This window comes from Xiphophorus hellerii, chromosome 24 (assembly GCF_003331165.1).
Source record: "Xiphophorus hellerii strain 12219 chromosome 24, Xiphophorus_hellerii-4.1, whole genome shotgun sequence".
NCBI classification, from domain to species: domain Eukaryota; kingdom Metazoa; phylum Chordata; class Actinopteri; order Cyprinodontiformes; family Poeciliidae; genus Xiphophorus; species Xiphophorus hellerii.
In genome coordinates, this window is record NC_045695.1 from 6467783 (window position 1) to 6481487 (window position 13705).

General features: G+C 40.3%; 1 long non-coding RNA gene across 1 annotated transcript; it reads left to right on the forward strand.

The window, feature by feature from the left end:
- The first annotated feature begins 2139 nt into the window (after positions 1-2139).
- Positions 2140-12870, forward strand: LOC116715572 (uncharacterized). Its single transcript, XR_004338195.1, has 3 exons — positions 2140-2188; positions 11707-12552; positions 12670-12870. It is a non-coding gene; the product is annotated as an uncharacterized LOC116715572 (long non-coding RNA).
- Positions 12871-13705: the final 835 nt, after the last annotated feature.

Consider the following 13705-nt stretch of genomic DNA (forward strand, 5'->3'; position numbering starts at 1 on the left):
GTTTTCCGCTTTGAGTTCTCATGACAGCTAGAAAAGACAAAGTGTTGTTTCAGACGAAAATAAAACCATACTATGAACATTGCTTTCTTCACACAGCGAAGTTTCCAGCCTTCACTTGACTCCGGATCAACTTCTTCAGCCTAATGAACAAGGTAAAGGAGCCTCCTGAGTTTCTGTCCAAAACAAATAATCCTACAGTATTTATTGTTGTCAAAGGCGTGTGGTCTAATGTTGATAAAGATTTTATTAATTTCTTGATTAAAAATGAAAAGAATTACCTGATGTTCTATATGATTGTTTTAATAGGAAACTCCATCTGAAATAGATTTTTATTCACCGGACGAATAGAATAGCCATATTCTTTTAGAGGAAGCAATGGGTGATGGGAAATCCCCATGGAGATGGAATAAAAATCCTGTGGTCTTCCAGACATGAAGAGGCCCTGGCATGGTGTTAAACTTTTATATGAAACCCTACTTTGTTATATTTGTACAAGTTCAATCACGTAAGAAATCGGTTGCTTGTTTGGAACTGTGGTTTGTGTCTATGCTTTGAAAAACATTGACCCTGGATTCAAGTCCAAGCAAAACCTACGTAGCGGTATTTGTACAAGTTTGAATCGATGAGTTGTCAGTTGCTTGGTTGGCACTATGGATAGAGTCTGTGTTTTGGGCACATGCATCCTGGGTTTGAGTCCAGCTTATTACCTGGTATCTGAATTTTTTTAAGCCAAACCTATGTAGTGGTATTTGTAGAAGTTTTAATGCATTAATTGTCAATTGCTTGGTTGGCACAATGGATAGCGTCTGTGCTTTGGACACGTGCATCCTGGGTTCGAGTCCAGCTTATTACCTGGTATCAGACTTTTTCTTAAGCCAAACCTATGTGGTGGTATTTGTAGAAGTCTGAATGCATAAGTTGCCAATTGCTTGGTTGGCACAATGGATATTGTCTGTGCTTTGGACACGTACATCCTGGGTTCGAGTCCAGGTCACTGCATTGTTTTTCTTTTGGATCTTATGTCAAGCAGCATAGTATTTGTAGACGTTTGAGCGATGCATGTGTTGGGCTCTCTGGTGGCACAGTGGTTTGAGTCTTTGCATGTGGCCCAGTTAACCCGGGTTCAAGACTCGTGCCTGCACAGAGTGAGTGAGTGAGTGTTGGTTCCCCTTTTAGTGACCCTGGGGGTCTCTCCCCCTACTTGGAGTTGAGTGAGGGTCACCTCTCTCTCTGCCTAGCTTGAGTGAGTGACCCTGGGGTCCACTCGTTACCTGTTATCATAATTTTGTAAGCAAAACCAGCTTAGTGGTACTTGTACAAGTTCGAATCGATCAGTTTTCAGTTGCTTGGATGGCACAATGGATAGTGTCTGTGCTTTGGACGCATGAATCCTGTGTTCGAGTCCAGCTCGTTACCTGTTATCATAATTTTGTAAGCAAAATCCGCTTAATGGTACTTGTACAAGTGTGATATTATTTTAAAACAATGTGGTTGCAAGGAAGTAAATTTGGTAAGACTTTATTTGAAGGGGTGCATGTAAAAAGAACATAGGATTCTTTATAAATGTTGAATTAGGTTTGAATTAGGTCCGCTGTATTTTATATTTCTGTTTTTTTGTAAATGTTTTTGTAGCGATCTGGAAAGGTAATGTCCTGTTCTGCAGTGCCGGGGGGCCAGACGGGTGTAAAGATAATTTTCTGGACCCGGACTCAGACCTCAGAGACGCAGAGTGATGGATCCTCTGGGGAGTCAGAGGCAGGAGGCTTAAATGAAGTGAGCTCTGCTACGTGAGCGCTGAGGATTAGAACAAGCAGAAACTATTATTAGTGGTTTATTGTGTTGCTGAGCAGAAACTTGGTGCAGCTTTGGCTATTTTATAAAAGTCTTTATAGATAAAACTGAATCTGATCAACTTGAAAATCTTTATTAATTTAATGAAATAGTAATGGAAAAAAAATCTTGAAATGTTTAAACATAAATAATCTTTACACTGAAATGTGAACTGGTTGTTATTTTCCATTTATTTCCTGGTAGTGATGATCAGACAGGATTCTTCTCATTAGCAACACACCTCTGCTGTGAGAGGGGGCGGAGCCTCAGGTGGGTCCGGTTCAAGTTCTGGAGAATCGGGTCCAGTTCGTTCCGACTCGGTTTGTGTGAACAGAAGGAGAAGCAAAGATCTGATCAGGTGAGTTTTAACTCCACATTCTTCTGGTTTCCAGTCCTGACTGGGTTTTCTCTCTTTGAGCTGCTGGACAGAACCAGAACCAGAACTGGGCCTGGTTCTGGTTCTGGTTCTGGTTTTGGTTATGATGCAGAGCTGCAGCACCTGGTTTCAATCAGGAACTCTGATTTTCTCTGAGTTTTCATCTGTAACCCAGACAACAAGCTGAGTTTGCTCCCAGTTTGGAGTCAAACTGGTACCAGTAGGTCCTGAGTGTTTGTGGCCCGGCTGAGATATCTGGGTTTCTGATTGGTGGATGGAAAATATTTCAATATGAAGTCTATAATTTATTGATCAGAGAGGATTTCTCTGGGCTTTTATCAGTAGAAAATCCAGATTGAATCAGACATTTTGGATCAAATGCGTTACTTTATGGACTTTCTTTAATATGGAAAACTTGACCTCTTTCTGACCATCGCTCCATTTCTGAGTCTTTCCGGTTTTAAATGTTTGCTCATTAGAAAATCATAAAATTGTTGGTTGAATCACAGCAATAATTTCCACAGCTGTTTGCCAACTTGCTAGGAAAGTTGTTTTATGTATTTTATATTTGAGTCACTGAATACAATCACGGACATTTCAAATATCCATGTTTTTCCTTTACTCTGATTTTGTTTTAATGAGGAAAATCAAAGTCCCTGGTGAACTAATGAATGAAACGTATTCATACCCCTTTAAATTTCTCACTCTGTTTCATTGCAGTCATTTGCTAATCTCAGAAAAGTTCATATTTCTTATGTTTCTTCTCATAACTTAACTTAATAAGCATTAGCTACAATAATGCAGAAAACATCTACCGTGCAAGCAAGAAAAACGATTTACACCGCACGCTGAATTGAAGATGAAGACTGAATTGAACTTTGTATACTTCTTTGACTGCCATCAGGGAATCAATGTTTAAAGTGTCTGAATGGTTCTCCAACATGTTGGTAGGTGGTACAAGTCAAAGTAGCGTCTTTGTGACTGGTAGGACTATAGATGTCTCAGCAAAAAACATTTCCTAAACCATTGCACTGCCCCCACCAGCTGACCTTCTCTCCGTAGTGCAGAGTGTAATGCACACCCACCAGATCAACGTGACTCAAAAACCCAGGATGCTTTCTTTGATTGCTGTTTTTTGCTATGCTCATGTGTCCATTGTTGTTTGCCAATAGACAGGGGTCATCAGGTGTCTTCTAACTGGTCTTTTGCTATGCAAACCAGCCTTCACTTTGCCAACAATCACTTTATTGCTTATATGCCATTGTTTCTGTGGATCCCTTTTGTGAAAAACATATCACTACAGAGTAGGAACACCCAAAAAGAGCAGCGACTTTTACAGTTTCAGCTGTTTTCCATTGGCACACATTCCTTAAGATAAAGACCCAACCTATCTATTCATATCCGCTATCAATTGTCTTAACAAGACAATTGAAAGCATTTTTTCTAGACAGGTTGACTGTTCCACTATACCAGTAATGCTGCAAATTATTTGGTGTTGGTTTGCATTTATGTAGGCCTTTGGTATGTATAGGAAGAAGTGTTGTGGTCAGCAGTAAATTTAGGTCAAGAGTGTGTGTGTATGCATCGTTTCCCCCAAGAGGAACAGTATGCAAACCCTTAGTCACCACTGCAGATCTAAAAGGAAGCTAAACTTCATCTTTCATTCCTCGAGATAGTGACAGTTCTTTGCTGGAGAATGTTTATTCTTTTAAATTCATATATTAAGTTTATTTTAATCAAAACTTAAAAAGAACAGTGCAAATCAGTGTTAATTTTGAAGACTATTAATTTAATTCCTTTAACCCTCCTGTTATGTTCGTTTCTAGGGTACAGCAAAAATGTTCGTGGGTCAATTTGACCCAGGGAGTGTTTAATCATGCAATAGTGTCAGAAACCAAAAAATTCCTCCAAAACATTTTTGTATCTGATTATTAACTCCAATACTAACCATTTCAATCAATATTTGTGCAATGATGTTTTATTATTTCTCAGAAATTAAGGATCAATGACGACAACCTGCTCATTTACTCATTTGGACATAAAAAATGGAATTTTAGATTAGAGTTAGATTAGTTCAAAGTGCTTTACATCATTACAAACACAGAATCACAATGCAATATAGAAGTCAAGTTACATCAATAAATTTGTAATTGATTACATTTCAAATACAGTTCTAAACAGGTAGGTTTTCAGTTGAGATTTAAAAGAAGTCAGTGTTTCAGCTGTTTTACAGTTTTCTGGAAGTTTGTTCCAAATTTGTGGTGCATAGATACTGAAAGCTGCTTCTCGTTTGGTTCTGGGGATGCAGAGCAGAACCAGAACCGGAAGACCTGAGAGGTCTGGAAGGTTGATACAATAACAGCAGATCTTTAATGTATTGTGGTGCTGAGCCGTTCCGTGATTTATAAACTAGCAACAGTATTTTAAAGTCTATTCTTTGAGCTACAGGGAGCCAGTGGAGGGACTTTAAAACTGGTGTTATGTGCTCTATCTTCCTGGTTTTAGTGAGAACGCCAGCAGCAGCATTCTGGATCAGCTGCAGCTGTTTGATTTGTTGGACAGACCTGTGAAGACGCTGTTGCAATAATCAATACGACTGAAGATAAACGCATGGATGAGTTTCTCTAGATCTGGCTGAGACATTAGTCCTTTAATCCTGGAAATGTTCTTCAGGTGATAGAAGGCCGACTTTGTAACTGTCTTTATGTGGCTCTGGAGGTTCAGGTCAGAGTCCATCACTACTCCCAGGTTTCGGGCTGATCGCTGGTTTTCAGTTGTAATAACTGAAGCTGTGCATTGACTCTAGATCTATAACTCTACATCTATGACTCTAGATCGTTCCTCTTTAGGTCCAAAAATAACTTCAGTTTTGTTTCTGTTCAGCTGGAGAAAGTTTTGGCACATCCACACATTTATCTGTTCTAAGCATCTGTTCAGTGATTGGATGGGGTCAAAGGTCACCTGGTGGCATCGTAATGTAGAGCTGTGTGTCATCTGCATAGTTATGGTAGCTAATATTTCCTGTTATAACCTGAGCTAGTGGGAGCATATAAATATTGAATAAAAGGGGTCCTAGGATTGAACCTTGGGGTACCCCACATGTGACCTTTGACCTCTTTGATGAAAAGTTTTCAATTGAAACCAAGAAATCCCTGTTCTTTATGTAGGATTCAAACCAGTTAAGCACTGGACCGGAGAGTCCGACCCAACTCTCCAGTCTATTCAGTAATATGTCATGGTCAACAGTGTCAAAAGCTGCACTGAGGTCCAACAGAACCAGCACTGTGGTTCTGCCACAGTCCGTATTTATATGGATGTCATTGAACACTTTTACGAGGGCGGTCTCTGTGCTGTGGTAACCATGGAAACCAGACTGGAAGGAGTCAAAGAGGTTGGTTGTCATGATGGGTGCGTTTTTCAAGCCCACATGCAGAACATCACACAGGAGAGCAATGTGAAAATAAAGATACATTTATTGAAAACACTGCTGGCAGGAATAGTTGGCTCGGGTCGGGTCCAGGGAGAGAGGCTGGTTCAGGGAACAACAGTTCACTAGAGAGGCAGAGGGAGGTGATGAGTTCAGGTTTGTAGGAAATGACAACGTTAAGAGTGAAGGGGCAGATCTTACTTGTGATCGGCAGGTTAGAGAAGTGAGAGGGTAACTGCAGCGTCCGGGGTTTTAGTTCTCAGAGGTTCCAGGTGGTCGTCTTGTCTGACAGCGGGGATCCAGGAGGCAAAGGGAGTACGTCGGAGGGCGGACAGGTAGGCTCAGGATCAGCGGTTGTAGAGGAGCCAGGAGGAAACACCTGGAGGCAGGAGAAGCAACTGTGGCGAGACTAGGTTGAAATCAGGAATATTGGGCAATTTAAATTTCTGAACCCAATTAGGTTGTTCCACAGCGCCACCCTGGGAATTTCACCCAGAGAATATTACCTCTTCTTTTTTTTAAAGCACACAGGTTCGGTTATGCATAAATTGAAACATCTGAGGCAATTTCAAATATACAAACAGCTATTTATTAAATTCTTTAAAAACTCTTTTTAAAACCAGTTCTTTACAACAAAAAAACTAAGGAAAGAGAAGAAACAACAGTAGCTGAGGTCACCGGCAGAAGGGGCCACTATAGGGACGGCATCCACCAAACACAGCAAACAAAAAAACCGTAAAAGCACCAGACGCAGTGAGACAACCCAAACTCAGGAATCACGGCACACAAAAGAGGGAGACACCGTCACCACACCAGCACCGCCACCGGACCTCAGCAACTGCAAACAAAAGAAAAACAGTTAACAAATACAACAACCTTAAACTTAATACAACAAAAGAAAAACAATATCAGCCCAAAGAAATAAACAATTATCTAAAGGAACCGAAGGGCTGGAAACTAATAAAGAAAAAAATAGAAAATCCAAGTTGAAGATTAAGATCCGGTGTGGCTCTGGTCACGCCACAGCAGGAGGCGAGCTCGGCGCGCCGATGCCACACCCCAAACACCGCTTCAATGAAGGCGTGTAGGCGCCACCACAGTCCGAGTTTGACTGATGACGTGCAAAATCCGGGATCCAAAAGAGCAGCAATGGTTCGAATATGGGGAGACCTATGAAAGTTAATCATTTTAGACAGAACTGCAACAAACTGGAGCTTACAATGAGCGTTAATTATTTACCTGTCAATCCAGGCAAAACGCACACACACACTCGCTGAACGAGGAAGCAGAGGAGAGCAGCACAATAGCGTTTCACCTACAATCATACTTAAATTTAGATTTTCTAACAAAGATCAGCAATAGTGCAGGGAGAGAGGAAACCTACCACCAGGGAATCAAAGCAGCATGCACCACACTTGGCGATATGTTGCCTTTTTTTTACCGCCGGAACCCAAGAGACGCGGGCCACACAGTGGATGATGAGGAAGACACATGTCTGACTGGGCACAGCGGCCGCTTATATACCCCGCCCACTTTACCCAACCGGAGCGTCACACCTGGAAACTATTTGTATAGGAATATGTATATTTCTATACCACTACACAACAAAGAAAACTTTCACTAGGAGCAGATCAACAAGGCAAACCAGAAGCAAGCTTCTAGGGGCTCAGAGGTACCGTGACTGGCTAACACTCAGGCGCCGAAGGACTGGCAGTCAGCTCCTCTTGAACATCTCGCTGATGAGCCAAAACTCGCATCAGGTGTGGGATGACGTCATCCACGCCCTCCGACGGAATGGTAAAGGCGCCATCTAGTGGTGGAGAAAAACGAGTGCATGCACAAAAACTCCACAAAGGAGCTAAAAGACCCCGGAACATGACATTGGTTATAGTTAGGAAGCTAGTTAATTGTTTACACACAGCTTTTTCAATAACTTTGCTGATGAATGGGAGGTCAAAGGTCGGCCTGTAATTCTGCATTAGTGATTTGTCCAGATTGTTCTTTTTTATCAGTGGTTTGATTACTGCTGTTTTCAAAGCCTGGGGGAAAACGCCTGATGAGAGCGATGAGTTTACTATTTGGATCAGATCAGCAGCAATAACAGGAAGGACTTTCTTAAAGAAATGTGAGGGTAAAACATCCAGACAGCAGGAACTGGAGCTTAGTTTACTTATAATTTCCTGTAGGGTTTTATAATTAAGTAGTTGAAATTGGGTCATTTTTCCTGTATTTGTTTTATTTGGTCACAGCATTGGTACTGACTTTATAGTGGATGTACAGATTAATCCTCTGATTTTTTTAATTTTCTCTGAAAAGAAGCTGGAAAACTGGTTGCAGGCGGCAATACATTGGAATTCAGGCGGTAACGTCACAGGAGGGTTTGTGATTCTGTCAACTGTTGCAAATAAAGCTCGAGCATTGTTAATGTTTTTGTTTATGACATCTGCAAAGAAAGCCTCTCTTGCATGTTTTAGTGTTAAATGATAGTTACGTAGTCTTTCTTTATAGATGTCACAATGAACGTGGAGTTGAGTTTTACGCCATTTTCGTTCTGCCCTGCGGCAGAGTTGTCTTGCAGATCTAACTGTTTGTGTATTTCTCCATGGAGATTTCTTTTTACCAGACAAAACCTTCATTTTAATTGGGGCAATGGAATCAATAATATCTGAGACTTTAGACTGAAAATCATTTACCAACTTATCTACATCATTACAGCTTAAGGGTGAGGAAGAAGAGTAAATTTGATTAAAAGTTTCTGCTGTGTTGTCAGTGAGAGAACGTTTTGTGATGGTTGCTGTTTGTCCAAGTGGGTTAAAAGATAAAGAACTTTCAAAGATAACAGGAAGTGATCCGACAATGCGACATCAGTTACAGAGAGATTGGAAATATTCACACCCTTACTGATAACCAGGTCCAGTGTGTGTCCTTGAGTGTGTGTTGCTTGTTTGACATGTTGTGTTAGACCAAAAGCCTCTAAAATATTAGCGAGCTTTTTTGCCCCTCTGTCTTGGGGGTTGTCAACATGAATGTTGAAATCACCAACAATTATTAAACAGTCATAATCAATACATATAAGAGATAGAAGTTCATTCAAGTCAGTAAAGAAATTTTCCATAAAAGTTGGAGTTTTGTATAGAGTTACTGTCAAAGTTCGTTTGTGGCCTTTAACCTCAATTCCAAGATACTCAAAAGAGGTGAAGTGACCCAAAGAGATTTTACTACTATTTATGGTATTCTTAAATATTGAAGCCACCCTAACCCTCGTTTTTTCGTTTTTTGTGTTTTCTATTCTCACTGAAGAAATTGTAGTTAGGAGGCGCAGATTCAATTAGTACGATCGATTCATTATTATCATTCAACAATGTTTCTGTCAGAAACATAACATCGATGTCATGCTCAGTGATGAAATCATTAATTAATAGAGCTTTAGCACAGAGAGATCTTGTATTTAAAAGAGTTTAAGTGACTTGGAGGCCAAGAAATCTTCAGTCTGAGGTTCCTTTAGGAAGGGGATCAGTCTGATGTTTGAATTATGTCCCCTGTATTTTATGTTTCTGTTTCTTGTAAATTTTCTTGTAGTTATCCGGACAGGTAATGTCCTGTTCTGCAGTGCCAGGGGGCCAGACACATTCTGGAGCAAGAAGGGTGTAAAGATAAAGTCTGGACCCCGGCCTCAGACCTCAGAAACGCAGAGTGATGGATCCTCTGGGACGTTAGAGTCAGGTGGCTTAAATGAAGTGAGGTCTGCTACGTGAGCGCTGAGGAGAGACGTCCCAAGTAAAACTTGTTGATTCATTCCATCTGTAAATTTAAGAAACTCCGGTCCAGAAGACATTTCTCCATGTGTATCTTGTGAATCCTGTGAATGAGAGGGTGAGCAGAGAGGGAGGGGAGAAGGAGGACGGGAACCAGTCGCTCCGTCTCCAGTCGATGTATCAACTTGTTTTTGTTCCTGATAAGGTTTCTTCCTAGTCAGAAATCCTTGAGCCTGTTCTTCTGAAGCGATGATCACGTTGCTGTCCTTGTTGATAAAGTGAAAAAGATTTGCAGTGAGCAGCTTTATCCCATGTTTATTAAGATTGCGTCCACTTCTTCCAAAAAGGTGAAAGCGCTGCCAATAGATCCAGAGGTTATCGATGAAGATCACTGAGCTGGCAGAGCAGCTTTTAATCAGCCATTTGTTTATCATGTCCAGCCTGGAGTGTTTTTCGTCTCCCCATTGAGGTGATGGAATTGGACCACTGAGAAATAACTTCATTTTTAACTTTCCCATAGTTTTCAGAAGGATATTAAAGTCCTTTTTCAGAATCTCAGATTTCTGCTTTGCCAGATCGTTGGCTCCAACATGCACAACTGAGGACTCAATATCTGGCTGATCAGCGGTTAGCGAGAGAACTTTACGAGTTAACCCTCCTGTTATGTTCCGGGTCAAATTGACCCGTTTTAAAATTTACAAATTAAAAAAAAAATAATAGAAGCATTATTTTTGCATGAAACGTTTTCTATTTGTCTTAATAGGTGCACTCTAGACATAAGTTGAAAATTTATTCATTTTACACATTTGTACCAAACCCTAGGTCTACTTTTTACATCGATACTGTTCGGGTCAATTTGACCCGGCAGTCAGGTTAAAGTGCAAAAAAAGATTTTATAATGTCCAATTTTATATGTTTCCTTGCAGTTATGAACCATATTTCACCACACACACACTCACACACAAACACACGCAAACACACACACACAAGCCCACTTTCTCACTATTCTCTTTACTTCACTAGGAAACTGCGAGAAAGCAGGTGTTCACACAACCTTTGACGGGAATCTTTTCTGTTCCTGTGGACAAACTCCACCCACACTGAGTGGACACTCAGCAGAAGTGGAGAAAAACATAAATACTCTCTGCATGACTCATTTATCTTGATTTTAATCAGCGGGTCAATTTGACCCAGAACAGTATGTGTGTCTCAAGTTCAATTATAAAGATCACCCTTTGGTAAAAAAAAAAAAGTATAATATAAAATAATTTACCAAAGGTCAACTTCAAGGAAATTATTGTTTTTTTGTGTCTAGGTTTTTTTCAGTGGACATTAAAAATCAAAATTCCATTTTTTATGTCCAAATGAGTAAATGAACAGGTTGTCGTCATTGATCCTTAATTTCTGAGAAATAATAAAACATCATTGCACAAATATTGATTGAAATGGTTAGTATTGGAGTTAATAATCAGATACAAAAATGTTTTGGAGGAATTTTTTGGTTTCTGACACTATTGCATGATTAAACACTCCCTGGGTCAAATTGACCCACGAACATTTTTGCTGTACCCTAGAAACGAACATAACAGGAGGGTTAAATCAGATACAGTGTCACCAGGAAAAAAAATCACTCTCGTTTTCTTGGGATTGCAAACGTGACTGATTCCATTTACTGCCTCATCTCCAACAATAAGCACTTTTGGCATACCTTTCGTTTTCCTGGTAGCCGCTTTGTCCTTTGGAGCTTTGGGGGGTGGATGTGTTAGACTTGCCTCATTGTTGATGTTTGAAAGCGAGGTTTCACTCAGAGGCTCAGGCTGGAGTACAGAAAATCTGTTTATCAGTGGGATTCCCACAGAGTCAGAATGTTTTGAGGCCCGGGCTGGTCGCTCTGTCCTTGGGAGCGGGGTCGGTGGAACCGTTTTGGTTGCAGCTGCTTGTTTGTTTTTCTTTGGTGGAGCAGGTGTTGAGGTTGAAGGTGGGTTTCGGCTCAGAGCCGGCCACGCTGATTCGTCCAGGTGAGGGGTTCTCCCTGTCAGTCGCCTCATCGGATCTGCGGTGTGAGACTTGCCAGGTCTCTGGCAACTCTACTGTTGCCTTTAATCATAGCCTTACCCAGTCAACTGTGTGGCTGTTTGGCGCCAGCAATATTTCTAAGTTGCGTCCTCTTTTTCTGCTTGGCTTTGAAAATTGTAATATGATTTTCAGTCTTTTTTTCCCCTTCATGTTATTAGGAGAAGGAGAACCACAAAAAGATATTTGCTGTTAATTGAACTAACTTTTTTTTTGTTTTCGTTCATTTATTTTTCTCTCCACAGAAGCTGCACCTGATGAGGCATTCAGTTTCGGCTGTGGTGCCGTACTGGAAGAGGACATTGGTTGAGATAATGCTGTCATCAGCAAATCCTTCTTCATATTCTGCTCTTAACTTTTTATGAACATCAAAAATAATCCAACATCAGTTCTGCTTTTTTGTTTGTTTGTTTTTTCGTGTGTGTGTATCTGCTCCAATCCCCAGTCGGTCGTCATCGCTTGTATTGAGCCGGGTTCTGCTGGAGGTGTCTTCCAGTTTAAGGAGAGTTTTTCCATTCCACTGTCACCACTTGCATGACGGACCACTTTAAAGTCAACAACTCAATGCAAGCGGTTTCCTGCTGTTGCTACGTGCTCATCCAGGAGGAGTGAATGATGAAAATCAATAACTCGATACCATCTGCCAAATTAACCTTGCTGTATTGTTTAACTAGGATCAATTGAAATGTATCTGTGATAGAATTGAAATGATTGATGTACTTTTTGTGTTGCAGATGCTGCCATATCACAGTGCAATTGGAGCTATCTGAACATTGCACTGATCAGATGGAAATAACGAAATGAGTTGGTCCTTTCTGATCAAATAAAAACATAAATTTCTTCTTTTTGTAAGCAGAACGAGCAATGTAAAACAGGCAACTAGCAATATACTGCTAAAATCGGAGTCTGTAGCATATTTTATGTCACATGGCTGCAGGTGGGATGGGAACTCGGGTGCCAACGCTGCAGCTTGAGAGAATAAGGTGATGCCTGTGCCTGGCTGGTTTTGTCTCTCCAAAGACAAAAACTAAAGCTGTTTGAGAATATTTCTAATTGTTTCACACCAAAGAAAAAAACTGCTGCGCTCTTCAGTTAAGTTTGATTCCATGTATGTATGTAATCAATGCTTGTTTTTTTTTTTTCTTGGTGCAGGGGATCATACCCAAATATAGCTTTACCAACCTTCTTTTTACGATGACGTTTCATAGAATTGAAGATGCTGCATCCATCCATCGACTTACCCAATGCTGGAGCCCTTCATCATGTTGCTGATGGATCCGCTACCAACATCAATAATCTATCTACAAATCAATGTCACAGACGTTTGCCATATAGAATATTTTTTTAATGTTTTCTCATGTTGAAAAACCTAAGGTTTGTGCTAACCATAATATGTACACAACCCACAACCCTGTGCATGTTTTGTTCTAACTCTGAGCATGTGTATGTGTTAATATCTAAATTAAGTCACCAAGAAACCAGGCCATACATGTCAAAATGAACTGCAGAATAGCATGGTGCCTCTCAACTTTGCTGTGATAATAATATCAAGTCTTTTTTAGCAATTACATTGACTGCTTTGAGTGTGGTAAGTACCAGAAGAGCAGTGGTTGTCAAATTTGCTACTTAAGGTATTAATGAGCAGTGACTCTTTTCTCCAAGATAAGTGCTCAACCATAGTTACAACTTAAATGTTTAAGCACATGTACACACAAATGCTCCCCACTTTTTGTGAACGTAAGTGGGAAAACAAAAGGTAATTTGTTGTTTAGGAATGGTGCAGTATGAGCATACTTCAGCCTGGGATAGAACTTTAAATTTTTCCAGTGGAAAGCAACTTAATGAACAAAACTATCCTAACTTGGATAGCGCAGTCGATTACATATGTGCTTAGTACCTAAAAATACTAGGTTCAAGTCCTGTTTCCGACAGACACCGACCTTTAAAAGTTGGAGTTCTCCCAACTTTTTTGTAAACAGGACAAGCAAAAAGTCATGTTTTCATTAGAAATGCTCAAATTTGCACTCCCAACATTGTGGAAAATATTTTCAGGAGAGATGAAGATGTAACGGGTGGGTCAGTGACATTAAGCATTTGTTGTAAAAATTGGGTGTTATTTGCATTGTAACTAATGTCCTCATAAAGAGTCTAATATCTTTTTCTACAACCCAGGATGAAAAAAAAGTCAATGTTTAGTGAAACTTTACGAAAAAATACAAAACCTTTTTACTTGCTGTTAATCAC